The following is a 22496-nucleotide window of genomic DNA, read 5'->3' as shown; positions in this document are numbered from 1 at the left end:
CTAATTATGTCTCAGGGGGTTTAGTACACTATATAAGGCCTTGTGTAGTGTGTTGCGGTGGTGGTTAAAGACATAGAGAGAGACAGTGTCATTTAATTTGAGTTAGATAGAGTAGGCAGGTGTGTAGAGGATATATATGCATCCCAGGTGTGTTGTATATACATTTATACACTGTATTCAGTTTAGCTAGATCCATTCCTGTTATTCTCTTCATAATATACTGACAGGCAGGGAGCTGCAATATTTTCACTTAGTGTACTGTGTCCTTTGCACAGTGTGCACCTAAAGCTTTACCTGAATACAGTCTCCGGTGTTCTCATACAAATACAGGCAGGGAGCGGCAGTATTTTGTTTTAGTGTCCTTTGCACAGTGTGCACCTGAAGCTTTACCTGAATACAATTGCCGGCGTTCTCATACAAATACAGGCAGGGAGCTGCAGTATTTTGTTTTAGTGTTCTTTGCACAATGTGCAACTAAAGCTTAACTTAATACAATTGCCGGTGTTCTCATACTAATAACATTACAGGCAGGCAGTTGATTCTGCTAGCTGCAGTATAATCAGTATATATATATATATATATACGTCCCAGCTTTGTGCTGGTCGTGGACCTACATCCTCAGCAGGTGGCCGTGGGACACGCTTGTCCTTTTTTTTGGCAGCTGGTCGTGTGGAGCTGCAACCTGCAGAAGACTTGGTAGAGTGGATGACCAAGCCGTCCTCATCCTCTCTCACCCAGGCTCAAGGTACTTTGGCAAAGCAGCTGCTAACGTGGCCTCTTCCCACAGCTCAATGGCATCAGTCACTCCTTCCCTAGCCCCACCATGTCCTCCTGGGGTGTCCCCTGAACTGTTTGACCACAGTGTTGGGTACATGCTCCAGGAGCATGCCCAGCATTTTGAAGGCTCTGATGATGGTACCCAGCTAAAGGAAGGCAGTAATGTGAGCTCAGAGAGAGGGGGTGCCCAAGAAGGAGCAGTCATGTTCCCCCAGCTTCAGCATACTGGCAGGTTTGCTCCAGTGATGAGGAGGGAGGGGATGATGAGGTCACTGACTCCACGTGGGTGCCTAATAGGAGAGAGGAGGAGGAGGCACATCTCCAACGAGGCAGAATGCCCTCCAGGGGCCAGCTTAAGGGCAGCCCACCGACTGCATCACACCGCAGAGCTCTGCCTGTGGAGGGCGCTGCTGTCTCTGCACGTTGTTCCAAAAGTTCTTTGGTGTGGGCCTTTTTTGAGACAAGTGCATCAGATCGCACCGCTGCTATTTGCAACATGTCTCAAGCGTATCTCACCTGGCCAAAACATCAGCCGCTTGGGCACCACATGCTTGACCAGAAATATGTCGACCTGCCATGCAGTTCATTGGCAAGCTTACCTAAAAGACCCATACCAAAGTACAAAGCGGACCTCTCCTTGCTCCTCATCAGCTGGGATCTCCAACCCCACTATACCTTCAGTCCTCTCTGAAACCGGCACTGAGAGGAATGAAGTTGTAGAATTAAGTGTGTCACGGCCAAGTACTTGCGGGCAATCTGCTATCAGTACAACGACGTCAGATTGTACCACAATCAATGAAGGGGGCAGGAACATCAAAATAGACACCACATCCCAATTAGTGATGGACGAACTTCCGACGGGACGTTTCGCGAACGCGAAACGCGAACGGACACAAACGTTCGCGAAAACGACCGTTCGCCGCGGGCTCCATTGACTTCAATGGGAGGCGAATTTCGCAAACCTTTAGGTCGAATTTGCGGCCACGGGGTAATTATTAGGGGGTAGCACGTAGTCCCACCACCTGGACAATAGCATAATACATGTATGAGGTGAATTTGGGATCGATAACTACAAGCATTTTTTTTTTATTTGGGAAATTGTTCTGACAATTCAGGACTATGGAGCTAATGAAGGCAATGGAGGAGAGGGAAGGTCAGGGACCAGGGTAGGCAAACAATAGGGTGCAGGAGATACAGAGCACTGACAGCAGCACCGTAATACAGAGCACTGACATCAGCACCGTGACATACAGCGCTGACAGCAGCTCCGTGACATACAGCGCTGACAGCAGCTCCGTGACATACAGCGCTGACAGCAGCTCCGTGACATACAGCGCTGACAGCAGCTCCGTGACATACAGCGCTGACAGCAGCTCCGTGACATACAGCGCTGACAGCAGCACCGTGACATACAGCGCTGACAGCAGCTCCGTGACATACAGCGCTGACAGCAGCTCCGTGACATACAGCGCTGACAGCAGCTCCGTGACATACAGCACTGACAGCAGCTCCGTGACATACAGCGCTGACAGCAGCTCCGTGACATACAGCGCTGACAGCAGCACCGTGACATACAGCGCTGACAGCAGCTCCGTGACATACAGCGCTGACAGCAGCTCCGTGACATACAGCGCTGACAGCAGCTCCGTGACATACAGCGCTGACAGCAGCTCCGTGACATACAGCGCTGACAGCAGCTCCGTGACATACAGCGCTGACAGCAGCTCCGTGACATACAGCGCTGACAGCAGCTCCGTGACATACAGCGCTGACAGCAGCTCCGTGACATACAGCGCTGACAGCAGCTCCGTGACATACAGCGCTGACAGCAGCTCCGTGACATACAGCGCTGACAGCAGCACCGTAAGCAGCCCCAGGAGGAAGTCAGCACAGCACAGGGATGGTGTGATCCCCTCATAATAAGAACCCCCAGGAGGAAGTCAGCACAGCACAGGGATGGTGGGAGCCCCTCATAATAAGAACACCCAGGAGGAAGTCAGCACAGCACAGGGATGGTGGGAACCCCTCATAATAAGCAGCCCCAGTAGAAATATGACACCGCTCAACCTCTTCAAAGAGGAGGGTAGGGGCATATAGTACGGTGTGCTTTTTTGGGTCAGGGAAGTGAGCCAAATGAATTAAGAAGGTCTGTGTGCTTGATTCCAAAAATTGTTTATAGACATATACATGGTCTACTGATCACATGTGTTGAATTCCTCCGAGATCCATGCCTCATTCATTTTTAGAAATGTGAGGTAGTTAACACTGTGGTGAGCTAGGCGAGTACGCTTATCGGTCACAATCCCCCCTGCTGCGCTGAACGTCCTTTCGGACAGGACACTGGATGAGGGGCAAGCCAACAGTTCGATTGCAAATTGGGCAAGCTCTGGCCAGAGGTCAAGCCTGCCCACCCAGTAGTCTAGGGGTTCATCACTCCTCAGAGCGTCCACATCGGCCGTTAACCCAATGTAGTCGGACACCTGACGGTCTAGGCGTTCCCTGATGCTGGATCCGGATGACACCTGTCGATGGGTCGGCTGAAAGAATGACCTCATATCCGAAGTCACCAACACATCTTCAAACCGGCCTCTTCTTGCAGGCGCTGTTGGATTGGTACCCGCAAATCCTTCTCTGGGAGTGGGAATTGCTCCTCTGCCAGCGCACGCAAAAGCAGAATGCAGCATTTCTCGAAGCAAGGCCTGGAAGTGCTGCATTCTGACAGCCCTCTGCGACGGCGGTAACATTTCCGCCATTTTGTGTTTGTACCGGGGGTCTAAGTACGTTGCCACCCAGTACTGGTCCTTGACCCTCATGCTTTTTATACGGGGGTCCCTATTAAAACACTGGAGCATGAAGGCCCCCATTTGCACTAAAGTGGAAGCGGTGTGGTGGCCTGGCTCCTGCTCATCATCCAGGATAATGTCGTCCTCTTCATTCTCCTCTCCCCATCCTCGCACAACAGGGATCCCAGAAAGGTTTAAAGCATGCTCTTCTTGCTCCTGCTCATCCGCCCCGGCACCATCCTCCTCTGACTCCTCATCAGACTCCTGTTGTTGACTTGTCTCAGATAGAGTAGCCCCCCCTGGGAATTCATCCAGCATTGCGACTTCCTCATCTTCCCGCTCCTGCTCCTCCACAGCCTGATCAATGACACGACGCAATGCACGCTCCAGAAAGAAGGCATAAGGTACCATGTCACTGATGGCGCCATGGCTGCGACTGACCAGTTTGGTGATCTCCTCAAATGGCCGCAGAAGTCTGCATGTGTCGCGCATGAGCAGCCACTGGCGCGGTGAAAAAAAACCCAGCTCCCCAGAACCGTTTCTTTCGCAGAGTTCATACAGGTAGACGTTAACTGCACGTTTCTGCTGGAGCAGCCTATCAAGCATATAGAAGGTTGAGTTCCATCGCGTCGGGCAATCGCAAATAAGACGTCTGACCGGCAGATGGTGTCGCCGCTGAATGTCAGCAAGGCGAGCCATGGCCGTGTAAGATCTTCTGAAATGGGCCGAGATTTTCCTTGCCTGCCGCAAGATGTCCTGGACCCCAGGGTATTTGACAAGGAATCGCTGCACGACCAAGTTTAAGACGTGTGCCATGCACGGCACGTGCGTGATTTTGCCCTGTTTCAATGCGCTAAGCAGATTGGCACCGTTGTCACACACCACTTTACCAACTGTCAAATTGAGCGGTGTTAGCCACTCATCTGCCTGTGAACGCAAAGCTGAAAGGAGTGCCGGGCCAGTGTGGCTCTTTGCTTCCAGGCACAACAGACGCAGCACGGCATGGCAACGTCTCACCTGGCATGTGGAATAGGTTCTGGGGAGCTTGGGCGGTGCAGTGGAAGAGACGCTAGCAGCGGAAAAGGAGGAGGCAGCTGAGGAGGAGAGGGAGGAGGATGGAGTAGGAGGAGGAGAAGAAGAGTCAGGCCTGCATGCAATCCGTGGCGGTAAAACCAAATCTACACGGGTGCCACGGGTTACATGCTTGACGGCCGTCAGAAGGTTCACCCAGTGGGCAGTAAAACTGATATACCTTCCCTGCCCGTGTTTGCTAGACCACGTGTCTGTGGTCAGATGTATCTTGGCACCGACACTGTGTGCCAGAGATACATTCACTTGCCGCTGAACATGGCCATATAGCTCTGGGATGCCCTTCTCTGAGAAATACTTCCTTCCTGGGACCTTCCATTGTGGTGTTCCAATGGCCACAAATTTGCGAAAGGCCTCCGAGTCCACCAGTTTATATGGCAGTAGTTGGCGGGCTATGAGTTCTGACAAGCCAGCCGCCAACCGTTGGGCAAGAGGGTTATCCGGCGTCATCATTTTTTTACGCTCAAACATTAGGCCCACGGAAGCCTGCCTTTTTGCAGAAAAATGTGAGCTTGGCGTGATGGAAGGTGGAGTGGAGGACAATTGTGAGGAGAGAGGAGAAGGAGAAGTAGAAGACGAGGCTGGACGGTGAGAGCCTGCAGTGTGGCTTTGTGTGTTCCGTTGCTCCCACTGGGCTCGGTGATGGCTGCTCATGTGCCTTCTTAAGGCGGTCGTCCCTAGGTGAGTATTGGGCTTACCGCGACTAACGCGTTGACTGCAAAGATTGCAGATGGCAACGCTATTGTCAGCAGCGGACACGTTAAAAAAAGCCCACACTGCGGAGCCATGTGCCGGTGTCCTGGGAGCGCCAGATGTGACCGTACATGGTCGATGACTCGCTCCTGATACATTTGCAGTCTGCTTTGTCCCTGCTGTGCAATGTAAGTCATTGCTGCTTCTCCTCCCTATCTGCTGGTCCATATCTCCCTCTGAACTCCCCTCCTCTTCCTCTCTTGTGGGCACCCACGTGACATCACTAGACACGTCATCATCAACGTCACCTTCCCCACCGCTATAAGTAGAGTAGGCAGCAACACCGGGGACCAACCTCCTCCTTGGGCTGATCTGGGTACTGGCGTCAGACTGCTGAGTAGCGCTTGTTGCTACCTCCTCTTCCTGATCCAATACCAAGAGTGGCTGCGCATCAGAAATGTCCTCTTGATATGGATCGGAAAATAATTCCAGTGACTCAAGCGGAAGGTATGTGGTGGTGGTGGTGGTGGTCGTGTTGTTGGTGGTAGTGTCTTTGGGGGTGCACATAGCAGAGAGTGAAGAAGAGGGTGCAGATCGAGAGGATGAGGAGGGTGCAGAAGAGTAAGGCTGAGCGAGCCACTCAACCAAGTCTGGTGCATCCTTTAAAGTAATTGAACGCACCTTCTGCAACTTCCCACTTTGGCTCAAGCCTGTTGCTCCTGCCCTACCCCTACCACCCCTGCGGAAGGGCCTGCCTCTTCCTCTGCATGTCATTTTTTAAATGACCCTGTGACAAAACTCTTAGTCCCTATACCGCTGAAGGACTGCTGCAGTATAGGTGAGCGGTCAGCAGTGGTGCACGTCAACCCTATCTATTGTGGACCTATAGCGGTCCTTACAGAACAGCAGACTGTACCGCACTCAAGCCTATGTACCGTAGCACCCTATACCAAGTTACCAGTCCTTATAAGAACTTTTGTGGACCAAGCAGGTTGTGTATTAGTGTTTAGCAGACTGTACGTCAGTCCCTATACCGCTGAAGGACTGCTGCAGTATAGGGCAGCGGTCAGCAGTGGTGCACGTCAACCCTATCTATTGTGGACCGATAGCGGTCCTTACAGAACAGCAGACTGTACCGCACTCAAGCCTATGTACCGTAGCACCCTATACCAAGTTACCAGTCCTTATAAGAACTTTTGTGGACCAAGCAGGTTGTGTGTTAGTGTTTAGCAGACTGTGCGTCAGTCCCTATACCGCTGAAGGACTGCTGCAGTATAGGGCAGCGGTCAGCAGTAGTGCACGGCAACCCTATGTATTGTGGACCGATAGCGGTCCTTACAGAACAGCAGACTGTAACGCACTCAGGCCTATGTACCGTAGCACCCTATACCAAGTTACCAGTCCTTATAAGAACTTTTGTGGACCAAGCAGGTTGTGTGTTAGTGATTAGCAGACTGTACGTCAGTCCCTATACCAATGAAGGACTGCTGCAGTATAGGGCAGCGGTCAGCAGTAGTGCACGGCAACCCTATGTATTGTGGACCGATAGCGGTCCTTACAGAACAGCAGACTGTAACGCACTCAGGCCTATGTACCGTAGCACCCTATACCAAGTTACCAGTCCTTATAAAAACTTTTGTGGACCAAGCAGGTTGTGTGTTAGTGTTTAGCAGACTGTGCGTCAGTCCCTATACCGCTGAAGGACTGCTGCAGTATAGGGCAGCGGTCAGCAGTGGTGCACGTCAACCCTATCTATTGTGGACCGATAGCGGTCCTTACAGAACAGCAGACTGTACCGCACTCAAGCCTATGTACCGTAGCACCCTATACCAAGTTACCAGTCCTTATAAGAACTTTTGTGGACCAAGCAGGTTGTGTATTAGTGTTTAGCAGACTGTACGTCAGTCCCTATACCGCTGAAGGACTGCTGCAGTATAGGGCAGCGGTCAGCAGTGGTGCACGTCAACCCTATCTATTGTGGACCGATAGCGGTCCTTACAGAACAGCAGACTGTACCGCACTCAAGCCTATGTACCGTAGCACCCTATACCAAGTTACCAGTCCTTATAAGAACTTTTGTGGAACAAGCAGGTTGTGTGTTAGTGATTAGCAGACTGTACGTCAGTCCCTATACCAATGAAGGACTGCTGCAGTATAGGGCAGCGGTCAGCAGTAGTGCACGGCAACCCTATGTATTGTGGACCGATAGCGGTCCTTACAGAACAGCAGACTGTACTGCACTCAGGCCTATGTACCGTAGCACCCTATACCAAGTTACCAGTCCTTATAAGAACTTTTGTGGACCAAGCAGGTTGTGTGTTAGTGTTTAGCAGACTGTGCGTCAGTCCCTATACCGCTGAAGGACTGCTGCAGTATAGGGCAGCGGTCAGCAGTAGTGCACGGCAACCCTATGTATTGTGGACCGATAGCGGTCCTTACAGAACAGCAGACTGTAACGCACTCAGGCCTATGTACCGTAGCACCCTATACCAAGTTACCAGTCCTTATAAGAACTTTTGTGGACCAAGCAGGTTGTGTGTTAGTGATTAGCAGACTGTACGTCAGTCCCTATACCAATGAAGGACTGCTGCAGTATAGGGCAGCGGTCAGCAGTAGTGCACGGCAACCCTATGTATTGTGGACCGATAGCGGTCCTTACAGAACAGCAGACTGTAACGCACTCAGGCCTATGTACCGTAGCACCCTATACCAAGTTACCAGTCCTTATAAAAACTTTTGTGGACCAAGCAGGTTGTGTGTTAGTGTTTAGCAGACTGTGCGTCAGTCCCTATACCGCTGAAGGACTGCTGCAGTATAGGGCAGCGGTCAGCAGTGGTGCACGTCAACCCTATCTATTGTGGACCGATAGCGGTCCTTACAGAACAGCAGACTGTACCGCACTCAAGCCTATGTACCGTAGCACCCTATACCAAGTTACCAGTCCTTATAAAAACTTTTGTGGACCAAGCAGGTTGTGTGTTAGTGTTTAGCAGACTGTGCGTCAGTCCCTATACCGCTGAAGGACTGCTGCAGTATAGGGCAGCGGTCAGCAGTGGTGCACGTCAACCCTATCTATTGTGGACCGATAGCGGTCCTTACAGAACAGCAGACTGTACCGCACTCAAGCCTATGTACCGTAGCACCCTATACCAAGTTACCAGTCCTTATAAGAACTTTTGTGGACCAAGCAGGTTGTGTATTAGTGTTTAGCAGACTGTACGTCAGTCCCTATACCGCTGAAGGACTGCTGCAGTATAGGGCAGCGGTCAGCAGTGGTGCACGTCAACCCTATCTATTGTGGACCGATAGCGGTCCTTACAGAACAGCAGACTGTACCGCACTCAAGCCTATGTACCGTAGCACCCTATACCAAGTTACCAGTCCTTATAAGAACTTTTGTGGAACAAGCAGGTTGTGTGTTAGTGATTAGCAGACTGTACGTCAGTCCCTATACCAATGAAGGACTGCTGCAGTATAGGGCAGCGGTCAGCAGTAGTGCACGGCAACCCTATGTATTGTGGACCGATAGCGGTCCTTACAGAACAGCAGACTGTAACGCACTCAGGCCTATGTACCGTAGCACCCTATACCAAGTTACCAGTCCTTATAAGAACTTTTGTGGACCAAGCAGGTTGTGTGTTAGTGATTAGCAGACTGTACGTCAGTCCCTATACCAATGAAGGACTGCTGCAGTATAGGGCAGCGGTCAGCAGTAGTGCACGGCAACCCTATGTATTGTGGACCGATAGCGGTCCTTACAGAACAGCAGACTGTACTGCACTCAGGCCTATGTACCGTAGCACCCTATACCAAGTTACCAGTCCTTATAAAAACTTTTGTGGACCAAGCAGGTTGTGTGTTAGTGTTTAGCAGACTGTGCGTCAGTCCCTATACCGCTGAAGGACTGCTGCAGTATAGGGCAGCGGTCAGCAGTAGTGCACGGCAACCCTATGTATTGTGGACCGATAGCGGTCCTTACAGAACAGCAGACTGTAACGCACTCAGGCCTATGTACCGTAGCACCCTATACCAAGTTACCAGTCCTTATAAGAACTTTTGTGGACCAAGCAGGTTGTGTGTTAGTGATTAGCAGACTGTACGTCAGTCCCTATACCAATGAAGGACTGCTGCAGTATAGGGCAGCGGTCAGCAGTAGTGCACGGCAACCCTATGTATTGTGGACCGATAGCGGTCCTTACAGAACAGCAGACTGTACCGCACCCAAGCCTATGTACCGTAGCACCCTAGACAGACCAAGTTACCAGTCCTGATAAAGAGCTTTGTGGAACAAGTGAGTTGTGAATGATTAGCAGACTGCAGCAGAAGGGCAGCAGTCAAGTATAATATTCTTTCTATATTTGGAAGAAAGAATATTATACGTGTACAAGCCTATTACCGTACCACTGATACCAGTCCTGAAAAGAACCTTTGTGGAACTAATAGTAACAGCAAGTCTTTAAAATTATCCTCACTGCCTGACACACTGCTTCCTGCCTGTCCCTATACAAATTGGCAAAAAAGAGTAGGCTGGAACGATTAGCTGGAACAGCTCTTTTGTGGACCTGATAGTAACAGCTAATGATGATGATGATGATGATGATGAAGAAAGACTAATCTGGCTGAGCTGTCCCTAAAATAGCAGCATACAGCGCTCTGTCCCTTTATCTAAACTGACAAAAGAAACTCAGGCTGCTGACCTAACACCTATACCAGTCCTGAAAAGAACTTTTGTGTACCAAATAGCTAGCGTTTTCTCTGTCCCTACTCCACACAGGATCCTTTCCCTACAGTGACAGAAGAAAGAATGTAAAATGGCCACCGGATCGGGTGTATTTATAGGTTAGGGGGAATGTCCAAGTGTCCATGAGCTGTCATGTCTCAATTGGTTGTCCTGTAACACATGATAAACGTGTCACGAAAGGTTAAAGTTCTTGTATACATTAAACACGTAAGTCCGCCGGGGCGAACGACGGAAAAAGGCGTTCGAACCCGCGGACGGCGAAAGTCGGAAATTCGCCGCGAAACGACCGCCGGGCGAACCGTTCGGCCATCACTAATCCCAATATACGAAAATAAGACAAAAGAGGAGACTTTGGGGTCAACCAACCCCAGGACTTTAAAGGTGTCACAAACAGAGATAGATGAATATTAGAGAATATACATAAAAAAAAAAATTATTCAACAAATTTGTGATGCAAAAACACATTTTAAAAGAATACATTTCCATATAAAATTAAGAAGTACCAAACACTGAAGTTTTCTTAATTAATGCAATTAACTAGCAGTTCCACATATACCACTCAACATGTTTCGCTCATCTGAGCTTCCTCAGGAGTTTAAGTACATGGTGCGATGAGCTAGAAATGGATAGAGAAATAATAAAGCTTCATAGCATATGTCAAATGTACATAATATACATATATACAGATGTATTGAAACAGATTAATTGGGTATATACCATAATCACAATTTAATTTATATAGCATATGCGTCCACATGAGATCTTACCAGTATTGTCAAGGAAAATCGCTTGAATAGCGCCAAAAAGTATTTATACTCATAGAGCCAGCAAAAAATATAAAAAAAAAAAAAAATTAAAATTAAAAAAAGAACGTCAATGTGCATAGCAGTGGAGACTCTCTCCACCACCCAGACCAAAGTCCAACAATTGAGACAGCAGGAGGATATAGAGTAAATTTCTCAGCACTATGGGTGAGAGTAAATCGTATTAATAAATTTTGCCAAATATATAATAAAGGGTAAAAAAAGATTGAAAGCTAATTTGTAGTAATTGAATCCAATAATAAGCTATGCGGTGAGGAATTTATCTTCATTATAGCTCATTACTGGATTCAATTACTACAAATTAGCTTGCAATAGCTTCTGCTTCAATTAGCTGCTGCACCGCCGAAAGAAATTCACTCCCAGCCATCCCCATGCCCAGCGGTTGAATGCTGGCGTGGCTAAATTGCTAGCACTTCAACCTCGTTGGACAGGGCAGTCAGCGGTAAGGTGCATATTACCGATGACTCATGGTCCAGCAGGCATGGACAGGGACATTGTCTATCTTTCACGGCGCATTGGGTGACTCTGCTGGCAGCTGGGAAGGATGCAGGACAAGGTGCAGTAGTGTTGGAGGTTGTTCCGCCACCACGCCTCCAAAATGCTACTACTGGTGATTCTGACACACCTCTCTCCTCCACCCCCTGCTCTTCTTCTTCCTCCATGGCCTCTTCCTGTGCTTTGTCCTCGGAACCAGCGGTGCTCTGTAGGCGTTTAAGGGGCTATGCAAGTACGCAGGCAAAAATATGCCATGCAGTGCTTGTGCTGGTGTGCTTGGGGGACAGGAGCCACACTGGGGCAGAGATTCTGTCAGCTCTGCAGGGGCAGGCTGAGAGGTGGTTGATGCCACTCCAGCTTAAGCCAGGAATGGTGGTTTGCGACAATGGCACCAACCTCCTCTCCGCCCTCTGACATGGACAACTGACCCATGTGCCTTGTTTGGCTCACGTCCTTAACTTGGTGGTGCAGCGGTTCTTTGGCAGGTATCCGGGCTTACAGGATGTCCTGAGGCAGGCCAGGAAAGTCTGTGTGCATTTCCGCCGGTCATATAATGCCAGTGCTTGGCTGGCTGATCTCCAAAAGGAATTTAACCTACCTAAGAACCACCTAATCTATGCCCACAAGGTGGAACTCAACGTTGGCCATGCTGCAGAGGCTGGACACACAGCAGAGGGCCATCAATGAGTACCTGTGTGACTATGGCACCAGGACAGGGTCAGGGGAGCTTGTTTTTTTCCCCCATGCCAGTGGGCCATGATCAGGGATGCATGTACTGTCTTGTCACCATTTGAGGAGGCCACGAGGATGGTGAGCAGTGACAGTGCATGCATCAGTGATACTGTCTTTCTTGTTCACCTGTTGGAGCACACACTGCGTGGAATAATGGACAGGGCACTTGGGACAGAATAGAGGCAGGAAGAGGAGGACTTCCTTACCTCTCAAGGTCCCCTTTATCCAGACAGTGTTCCTGCTGGTCTGCCGATCACACAGAAAGAGGACAAGGAGGAGGATTGTGTAAGCACGGAGGTGGAGCCTAGCTCTCAGCATTAGCAGCAGTCTTTAAGGGATCATTTACAGTCCCAAGAAACCCATGGACTTGTATGTGGCTGGGAGGAGGTGGCTGTGGATCATGTCGCCCTTAGTGACTCAGAGGACTCCGGACCGGAGTATGCGGTGCATACTAGCTCATTATGCATTTTCCCTTACAGGTATGAAAAAATAATAATAATTTCAGCGGGTTTACTACCGCTTTAATTTATAGCTCCCTTTTCAGAGTTTTGGATACATTATATTCAGTGACATCTTAACTTCTCTGTTTTGTGCTATATTTTGTATACTTTGGTTTCATAGATCTATTACCTATGTAAGTGCCTTTCTGATATTGTGGGGATACTACAATCAGTGACACCATAATTCATGCATATTGTGATATATCTCTCATAGTACAGCTTTTTAACTGCATGATTATCTCTATAATTACATGTATGTAATATGGATGGTTTATCTTATTGTAAATTATGTCTATATGGTATTCACCTGTTTTGTTTTTTCAGTTTTTGGTTTATTTTTTGTCATGATGTTTTTCCTATATTGTAAATATGTTGGTTGTTATTGTCCTTTTAGGCCACTGGGTGGCGCCCTGTGTGCTCCATGGGCTGCCTTGTTTTCACACCACCCGGCAGGTAGGCTCCACCTGCGCATGGCCGATGGATGACAGGAGTTCCCCTGCCTCCACACCAGGCCATATGTGCAGGGAGGAGCTCCTACCTGTCCCCGCGTTGTCTCTGACGGATGGTGATATCTTTTTCGCCAGTGATGCACCTGCACGTGACGTCATCACGCCCCGTCGCATGATGCCATCATGCTCCGAGGGGGTGGGGCTATGCCATGCACCTCCACGTCAGAAAACCACTCTGAATCCAGCCTCAGCTGCTCTCTATGCAGCAAATGAGGCCGTACACCTAGCACCATCCCCTGCAAGCATTGGCTCCCTCAATGGGCTACTCCTTACTTATAGTGCTCACGCTGTGATGTCTGTACTCTCACCAGCATAGTGAAAGGTAAAGTACTCTTGTACACAGATAATTCTGGGAAATATATGCCCTGCTTTACTGTCACAGCACACTGGTAGTATATGTGTATGTGTATATGTGTACCAATCTTAATACATTTTTTAATTTCCTTTCATTTTTTTTTGTCCCTTTAGACATTATTACTCTTTTGCTGGTGCAGCCACCAGGGTGTTTCTTGTGGATGTAAATCAGTGGCTAGTCCAGGGGTTCATGCTTGTTCACCTATGTTGTTCGTGCAGACTCTCTCAGCCAACATGGATACCCTGTAATAATTTTTTTAATTGTTCTCCCAGTGAATCCTTTATGTAAATACCTCTAAGCCTAATACTATATTGTTTATTATGTAAAACTACCTGCTCTTATGTACTATAATGCAAACACTATGTAACTATATCTATGTTACAGGTAAAGACAAAGTCACCCAAATGTAAACCCCCCCGATGAAGGAAAATACATACCAATACATTTCCGAAACATGTTGGGTTATATGCTATAAATCTTCATGGACTGACCTCAGCTTGATCTGGCAGTACCTAGGTTATTTGCCTTGGGTATGATATATACATATGTATTAATTGGTTCATTGGTATACTATATATATTTTAATGTCTTTGTTTATGCTCACAAATTTTATCATATTATGTACTCAATAAAAGTGTCACTTTGTTGCCTTTTACTTACTCTGTTACTCCCATTTCTGCCTTAACCACTTAAGGACCAGGCCTCTTTTTCAGACTCGGTGTTTACAAGTTAAAAACCTTTTTTTTTGCTAGAAAATTACTTAGAACCCCCAAACATTATACATTTTTTTTCTAACACCCAAGAGAATAAAATGGCGGTTGTTGCAATACTTTCTGTCACACCGTATTTGTGCAGCGTTCTTACAAGCGCACTTTTTTTAATAAAAAAATGAGACGATAGTAAAGTTAGCCCATTTTTTTTTATATTGTGAAAGATAATTTTATGCTGAGTAAATTGATACCCAACATGTCACGCTTCAAGATTGCGCCCGCTCGTGGAATGACGACAAATTATTATCCTTAAAAATCTCCATAGGCAACATTTAAAAAATTCTACCGGTTGCATGTTTTGCATTACAGAGAAAATTGTGTCACTTTTATTCCTATTACAAGGAATGTAAACATCCCTTGTAATCGAAAAAAGCATGACAGGACCTCTTAAATATGAGGCCTGGGGTCAAAGAGACCTCAGATCTCATATTTGGACTTAAATGCAAAAAAAAAAAATGTTTTCATTTTGAAAAAATGACATAAAAAAAATGTGCCTTTAAGAAGTATGGGCAGAAGTGACGTTTTGCTGCTCTGGTATGGGGACGGGTGGGGGCCATTTTCCCCTCACTCATCTCCGTACCTAGCAAGGAGACACATGAGATCACCTCCGTGGGGGCACCGGATCACGGCGGGAGGGGGGCCCTCTCCCGCCACCGATAAAAGTGATCTTGCGGCGAATCCGCCACAGAGACCACTTTTATCTTGTAGCCGACCGCCGGCCACCGGCCGAATACGGGAATACCGGGGTTATGGCAGCTAGCTGCTGCCATAACAATGATATCCGTCCCCAACGTAGGGACTTACATCGGTGTGCGGCGGTTGGTAACCACTGCTCAGTCCTTAAACATCCTTCCACAAACCTTTAAATTTTTCCTTTCCAGATTCCTTCATCCACCTCACCTGTACATAGTACATGCTGTCATACCCCCCACAATCCTCTCCTGTATATACTGTCCACTGTCATACACTTCTCTCCTGTACATAGTTACCACTGTCATACCCTCCACATTCCTCTCTTGTACATACTGCCCACTGTTTACCCCCCACAATCCTCTCCTGTACATATTGCCCACTGTCATACACTTCTCTCCTGTACATAATTTTCACTGTCATACCCTCCACATTCCTCTCTTGTACATACTGCTCACTGTCATACCCCCCACAATCCTCTCCTGTATATACTGTCCACTGTCATACACTTCTCTCCTGTACATAGTTACCACTGTCATACCCTCCACATTCCTCTCTTGTACATACTGTCCATTGTCATACCCTCCAAACTCCTCTCCTGTTCATATTACCCACTGTCATACCCTCTACACTCCTCTCCTGTACATACTGCCTACTGTCATACACTCCACACTCCTCTCCTGTACATACTACCCCATCATACCCTCCACACTACTCTCCTGTACATACTGCCAACTGTCATACCCTCCACACTCCTCTCCTGTACATACTGCCAATTGTTTTTCTCTCCACACTCCTCTCCTGTACATATTGCCCACTGGCATACCCTCCACACTCATCTCTTTTACATGGAGCCCACTATCAACCCTCCACACTTCTCTGCTATGCATACTGCCCACTGTCATACCCCCACACTCCTCTCCTGTACATAGTGCCCACTTTCATACTCTGCACACTCCTCTCCTGTACATACTGCCCACTGCCATACCCTTCACACTCCTCTCCTGTACATACTGCCTACTGTCATCCCCTCCACACCCCTCTCATGTACACACTGCCCACTGTTAACCCTTCCACACTCCTCTCCTGTACATAGTGCCCACTGGCCCACCCTCCACACTGCTCTTCTGTACACACTGCCCACTGTCATCCCCTCCAAATTCCTCTTCTGTACATAGTGCTCACTGGCATACTCTCCACACTCCTCTGCTGTGCATCCTGTCCACTGTCATACCCCCCACACTCCTCTCCTGTAGATAGTGCTCAGTGTTATACTCTCCACATTCCTCTTCCTCACCTGCACATACTTCACACTTTTATACCATCCATATTCCTCCCCTATGCCTCTTACCCACAAAAACAGTTCTTTAAAATTATATTGAATATCCTCAATGTTATCAGCTCTAGAACTTTTGTCAGTTCAACTAAAGGAAATCTCCTCACTCCTCATATTTGTTTCACCCATTATTAGTAATCATTTCATTTTGTGATTACTACTGTGATGTATAGAGGAACATAGGGGATGTCAGCTACTCTAAATATACCACTGGTAAAAAATGTCCCTGAAAATATTTTTGAAATGTTGGCAACTATGCACTTGGGCACTGGCCAAGGGCCACCGGGTCAGTAGGGGGCCCCATGAGAAGCTCCTGGGATCCTGTGATATTAAAGCCATAGTAAACTTCGCTAACAGTGGGGTTGATTTACTAAAGGCAAATCCACTTTGCACTACAAGTGCACTTGGAAGTGCAGTCGCTGTAGATGTGAGGGGAAGATCTGAAATGAGGGGAAACTCTGCTGATTTCTATTATCTAATCATGTACAAACAAAAATGCTCTTTTTATTTTCCTTGCATGTCCCCCTCTAGATCTACAGCAAATGCACTTCCAAGTGCACTTGTAGTGCAAAGTGGATTTGCCTTTAGTAAATAAACACCTTTACTAATTTTTAGAGGCCCTGAGGTAGGTTATGCCATAATGTATAAGTATGCACACCATATTAGCACATTAGGGTACACTTACATGTTAGACTGAGCCCTCCAGCACTGCACTATGATCAATACGGCAAGTCCCGGGTGATTCCATTTTCACCCATCTTCCTTCCGGATTCTGTGCCTTCGGTCATTTGCCTTGGCTGGGCTGCGTTGATGTCACTCCTACGCATGCTCATGTGCATCCTCTCTCTCTCTCATCCTCCCTCCCTTACCTCTCACCCCTCTCTAATCCTCCCTCTCTCTATTTAATTTAATTTGTTATAACAAAACTTTTTTGGCATTTTTATTTTTTAATAAAAAGCCCCACCAAAATCCTCAGCGCCAGGCCCATGATGTTCTTAATCTGGCCATGGGCAAAGTAATGTGAATATCAACATGTTTGGCAAGTCAAAAAACGTATTCATATTTGGTTCCAAGTCAGGAGGAGGGAGAGAAAAAAAAGGGGGGAGGGGGCGGGAGGAGAGGGACCCCCTGCAAAATAAATTATACATGTTTGTACCAAATTTGCCTACACTAAGGCAAAGAAGACCACATTTCCGAGTATGGACTTGGCTAAAAGCAGCCTCAAAGCCCACTCACCAACGTACCGTACTAGCTAAAAGAAAAATTCAGGTCAAAATTTGAAGTTATGGAAAAGGTTGAAAGGAAGAAAACAACAAGAAAGTAAAGGACAAAGAGACAGGATATTTTTACAAGCTGGGCTTTGATGTTTACTGCACATTTATACTAGGAATAAAAATGACAGTTACACATAAATTGTCACATTCAATAAACTTTACAAGTATCAAACAACAACCAATTTGAATATGCTGCTCTGTAAGCAAGACAAATGCCTAATGGATTGTGGTTGTTTGCACTTTTTGTGGAAAAGACCTGATATGTAGGGTTTATCTTCCTTACTAAATTGGGAGTAGGATTAGAGCCTAGAGGAGGTAAAGGATTACACAATAATGATCCTTGGTGTGACTCATCTGAGGGACGGAAGTTAGTGTGTGGCATAACTGTCTTCATACTGACACAGGAGGCACAGGTGGGGTTTACTTCCAATGAACACAGGAACATGAGGTCACACAAATGTAATGCTGATGACTTCCCTGACCTTATTGTGTTTGTATGTTGAAGCATGTTACAATTGAGGTGAATTGTCAGTGAGGAATTCCAGAAGGCAAGGTTGAACAAGCCAATTGTACCATGATAAAAAATAAAATTATGTGGTAACACGCATGTGGAAAATTGCTTGCAATAATTATGTGCATATTTATTGCATTCCCCTTCTGTGCGTTAAAGTGTATGTTACCCTAAAAAAATATTTTCTAAGTGTAAGTTTGCATATGTGCATTTTATAAATCATATCCTCTATCATTTTTATGTACTTATTCCATCTGATGTACCTGGTAGATCCAGCCAGTGACTTTTCTTCCTTGTTCTAAACTGACCACACACAGCACAGAAGCTAATTTATGTTAGCATGGTCAATTTTCATCCTTTGGCTGGCCATTCAGAGTGTCAAGACACTGTGCAGGCACGCAGCATGCCTGTATTGGATAGTTTGTTCAACTACCACTCCTCCCCGACCATTCACAGCCTGCCTCTGGCACACACCCCCTTCCAATCCCATCCATGTTGGTCCTTGAGTTGTAGTGGTGATATCAGGATGATGCCTGCAACTACAACCATCATCCCGGTATCTTTGTTTTTAGCTGGCTATTCTCTTTTCTGTTAAAAGTGATCCTAGTGGCTAATTAGCCACTGGAATACTTTTACAGGGGGTGACAGGAGGTCTCCTCCTCCCATCACCTTCTGCTGCCTTCCCTGGGTTCTCCCTTCCTATTGGGGAACCTAGAATTGTTTTGTCAGCTGACCATAGAGATCGTTGAGAGGCAGAAGGTCAGAAATCGGAAGCGACAAGCATTTTCATCAAACAAGAGAAATATGCATTTCTGCCATTAAAGGGAATGCAGGGGGAAAATCCAGACAGGTGTTCTAATCCTTCTCAACTCTATCCAAAACAAAAATGTTTTTCCTTTAGGTAAACATTCACAAAAGATTTCTGAGACGTTATGTAAAGTCTTAAATCATTGTAAGTACTCAAGCAAACTCTGGAATACAATTCAAGTAACACTATCCTTCTCAATGCAGTTCTCAAACAGGAGAAATATGCATTTCTGACTCCAGGGGCTCCAGTTTAGATTGAGGGGAGGGAAGTCTCCTCTATTGGACACAGATAGGAAAATAAAAAATGATGTTACTCCTCGGCAACCAAACTTTTATCACCAGATTGAAGAACTGGAGCCATCCTTTCTCTGTTGTCTGTCAGCAAACCAAATTCTCTCAATTTGACACAGACAGTAAAAAAAAGAGTTATAACTCTCCCTTACTCTAAAATTAAAAAACACAATTTTCCCTTTAATTCTGCTTTAACTTTTAACCTCCCTGGCGGTACGATTATTTTGGATTTTAGGTGCTAAAAGCGGTACAATTATTTTGCATGAAAATATGGTGTTTTATATTGTAGTCCCGTAATTCTTAGCAATAACTCACTTAAATCTGTCCAAACCAGAGTCTAGTAGACATCCCGGGTATGATAAAGTTTGAAAAATGAAATCATAAATTATAATATAATAAATAATTATAAATAATTGTACCAAATAATAATATAACAATAATAAAAATTATTCAATAATGTAATCAAATCAGAAACACTGAAATTTGCTCAGTTGCAGAATTGTCACTGTCATTATTTTTCAATATTTGATGACGGATCTCCCCACAAATCGCTATCACTCAATTCTGCGAGTGATTCTAATTTATTATCGCTGTTTTCTAGCTGGTCTAAAATCATTTTTGATGTAAAGGGACAGTTTTGGTTGCTATGGACAATCTCCAGTTTCCAGGCATAAAGAACAGTTTTCATAATATAAAACTGCATGCAGGACACTGGGCAGACCACTAGGGACAAAGGGATGTGAAATAATTACATACAGCAATGTAATCTGTATGTATACTGTGTGTTTCACTTTTTGAATTTGGCACCGATCTCCGCCCCCATGCCTAGCAACGCTCGCAGGGAACGGAGATAGGCTCCGTGATGAATCGAGCGGAGGACGAGCCGCTCGTACAGCGCGGGGACATCGCAGGATCCAAGGGAGAAGGTAAGTAAACCTCCTCCTGGATTCAGCGATGCGGTCCCGAGTCTGGCTCGGGGTTACCGCTTTTGGTATAAAAATTCCACCCGAGCCAGACTCAGGAATACCGCTAGGGGGTTAAAGGAGGTCACAACTTGCATGACACAGTTTCCAGGTTTTCAGGGTTATCTGAATTGACAAATGGGCACCTGTTGGAAATACCTGTAATGGCAGGTATGCACGACCGGACTATCTGGTGGACTAGGTGCGGCGGACAAACCACCGGACTATGGCCAGACTTTTGAAATGAACGGACTTGCCCACACACAGAGGAAAGTCCGTTCATTTTGAACGAGGCACCAGGTAGACGGGACTAGCAAAGGTCAATGTCGCCGCCTCCATGGGCGAGATTGACACGTCGCTGGCCCCATCACCTGGTATGGACTTAAAGTTGTGGCGGCAGTGACAGAAGACCGGGCCACCGCTAGTAAAAGAGCTGGAAGAAGGAGGGGAGGCCCAGCAAGAAGAACCAAAGAGGGCGACAAGACCCCCGAAGTCGGAAGAAGAGGTGGCAGTGACAGAAGACCGGGTCACTGCTAGTAAAAGAGCTAAAGGAAGAAAGCGGAGGCCCGGCAAGAAGAACCGAAGAGGGGGACAAGACCCACGAAGAGGGGGACAAGACCTCCGAAGTCGGAAGAAGACCCCCGGGCTGCGACGAAGAAGAAAGCCGGGCTCCTCCGCTAGTAAAAGAGCTAGCAGAAGATAGCAGAGGAGTCCGGTGGGAAGACCCCCAAGATGGAAGAAGACCCCCGGAGCTGTGCAATAAATTATTTTGAAACCTTGTGTTGTGTTTTATTTAAAAAAAATTTCACCAGGTGAATGGGTATGGGTACATTGTACCCCAATACTCATTCACATAGGGTATGGGGCCAGTATCTGGGGGCCCCTTATTAAAGGGGGCTCCCGGATTCCGATGAGCCCCCCGCCCGCAGACCCCGACAACCAACGGCCAGGGTTGTCGGGAAGAGGCCCTTGTCCTCATCAACATGGGGATAAGGTGCTTTGGGGTGTTGAGGGCACGTGGCCTGGTACGGCTCAGGAGGGGGGGCGCTCGCTCGTCCCCACCCCCTTTCCTGACTGGCCGGCCTGCGTGCTCGGATAAGGGTCTGATACGGACATGGGGGGGACCCCCACTCCGTTTTTTCGGCGTAGGGCTTCCCCTTTAAGTCCATACCAGGTGACGGGGCCAGCGGCGTGTCAATCTCGCCCATGGAGGCGGAGACATTGACCTTTACTAGTCCCGTCTACCTGGTGTCTCGTTCAAAATGAACAGACTTTTCTCCATGTGTGGGAAAGTCCATTCATTTCAAAAGTCCGGTGGACTAGCGCACAGATGCCCAGATTCTCCGGCGGACAATTTTTGAGTCAAAACTACTTTCTAAGTCCGCCGGACTTTTGGAAAAAAAAGTCAGCCGGAGCCCACACATGGGCGGATCGTCCGGCGGATAGTCTGATCGTGTGTACACGGCATAAAACTACTTTACCACAACAATCCAAATCACAATCAAAAGAATTAGTAAAAAAACTATCACCAAATTTATTAAAGTATATCTAAAGCCATTTTTGTATACAATGGTAGAATCCCTGTCAAGTTTTTATTCTCTTCCCCTGTCCTGGAGACACAACAGGAAGTGAGATGGAATCTCCTCAAAGTGAGGGCAAATCTCTTATTAGACAGTTGTAGGTGTCACCTTTGGAAAATTATTCCTTTCCTCCTGTCCTGAGAACAATTGTTAAATCTTGAATTTTTCCATAAGTTTATGTCCTGGTGCTAATATTAACCAGGTCAAATAGGGAGGGTGAATCTCTCCAGCAAGAACATGGCCATTAAAACCTAACCTTTCTATAACTCCATAACGCTACGCTTTAGCTATAGCTTATTTTGCTATTGCTACAAATAATACCACTCCTATCTTCATGGTCTCTGAGCCCAGTAAAGATAGTAAAATCAAATAGGGAAATAATGATAATTATTGTGATAATGATATGCAAAAATACAAGTCGCAGCATCTCCAACTGAACAATGCCTAATACATTCTAGAACGTGTACAGAAATGAATTACACAATTAATGATAGAAGTAAGTATTACGCTTGTGTGACTGAGTAATACAAGAATTCTGTGGGCTTTGCTAGTAATGAGTGTTCATATCTCAGGATTGATCACATTGTGCTATACAGTGGTGTGAAAAAGTGTTTGCCCCCTTCCTCATTTCCTGTTCCTTTGCATGTTTGTCACACTTAAGTGTTTCGGAACATCAAACCAATTTAAACAATAGTCAAGGACAACACAAGTAAACACAAAATGCAATTTGTAAATGAAGGTGTTTATTATTAAAGGTGAAAAAAAATCCAAACCATC

The sequence above is a fragment of the Lithobates pipiens genome, unplaced genomic scaffold, assembly GCF_037356315.1.
Source record: "Lithobates pipiens isolate NorthernLeopardFrog02 unplaced genomic scaffold, aLitPip1_a1.2 Scaffold_30, whole genome shotgun sequence".
Classification (NCBI taxonomy): domain Eukaryota; kingdom Metazoa; phylum Chordata; class Amphibia; order Anura; family Ranidae; genus Lithobates; species Lithobates pipiens.
Note: the sequence above shows the minus strand (reverse complement) of the source record.